We start from the raw sequence: 1,399 nt of genomic DNA on the forward strand, positions 1-1,399 counted from the left end.
CATTTGGGAATTAAGATGCCTTAATGACTAAAATACCTCACTTGTGGCCTCAGAAATAGAGTTCATAGAAAAGAAAAATACAGAGATGACCCACTGACATTAAAGATGAGAAAGGAGATAAGGACAGCTATGGACACTTCATTCATTCATCCATTACCCACTGGGGAAAAAAAAAGCACACTGTATGCAGTGAGCTATGTACAGTGGACTTGTGAAATTTGGATAAAGGCCCTAGTCCTTGCCCTCATTGAGCTAATAGTCTAGTAAAGCAATACTTTAGAACTCTTCCTTCCAATGTTTTTTGGTTTCAGGATTCCTGGATCCTTCACTGACTCTACCTTTTCTCTTTCAAGTTCCTGTGTCCAGGTGCACTGAAAAAAGAGGAGAGCTGTGAATCCATGAATGCTTTTTAGCTTAAGTGTATCCCTCAAACCTTGCCAACTTACAGATGGAGAGACGAAGCTGATTCTGGAGCCAGTGTGGAAATAGACCACAGGACATCTGGTCTCTAGTATAGTAAGCTCTGTGGGCACTGTTGAATTTACTTAGGAGGTGTGAGGGGGTGGAGGGAAAGGAGAACCAACCAGAAAATTTTCAGTAATTTTACCATTACCTCTTTGGATACAGAATTCTTAAAATGCTTATTACAAGGCATCTTCACTTATTCATTAAAACAAATTCTGTTTACTAAATTGTAAAGTTCTTCAAAATAGGACTCATTTTATTTTTCCATTACTATCTCTTGGGCTGAACACAGTGAACATAGTTGAACTCATCTCAATTTGTCAACCTTTTTTGCCATCATGTCATTATTTTATTTAATAAGTAGATAAAACTTCCAAAAGAAACCTGGTTTTATAAATTGAGAGCTGTTTTCTAAATCAGGAAAAGTTAAATAAGTCACATGGCTATGTATATTTGTTATAAAGGCTTGGGTTTTCTTTTTTTCTCTTTTATTTTTTTGTGGGAGTGAAAATGGAAGGAGAAAAAATGCTTGTCAACTAAAAATTAATTTTAAAAAGGAAAGATATAATAATAGAAGAAAAAAATCTCAACTTCTCAGGGCCTCAGGTAACTCCCTTAGACTTAAATGGCAGAACAGGTGTCCACCTCCATTGATAAAAAGTCATCCCTCACCTGGAGATCCCCATACCAGTCAAACCACAGATATAATTAAAAATGAACATAACAGCAACAAGAGCAACAACAAAACCCTTTCTTTCCATTCCCACTTCCAAATTAAACCAAAACAAACTTCTTTCTTTAAATCCCAGAATTCACAATTCAAGTTTTCAGACTAGTCATAACCTTTGGCAGCCTGAAGTATGGAAGATTTTACTATACAATCCCTGCCTACATTCTTCACTTTAAACATATTCTTAAGAAAAGTAGTAAGATT

Source organism: Sminthopsis crassicaudata, chromosome 2, assembly GCF_048593235.1.
Source record: "Sminthopsis crassicaudata isolate SCR6 chromosome 2, ASM4859323v1, whole genome shotgun sequence".
Taxonomy (NCBI): Eukaryota; Metazoa; Chordata; class Mammalia; order Dasyuromorphia; family Dasyuridae; genus Sminthopsis; species Sminthopsis crassicaudata.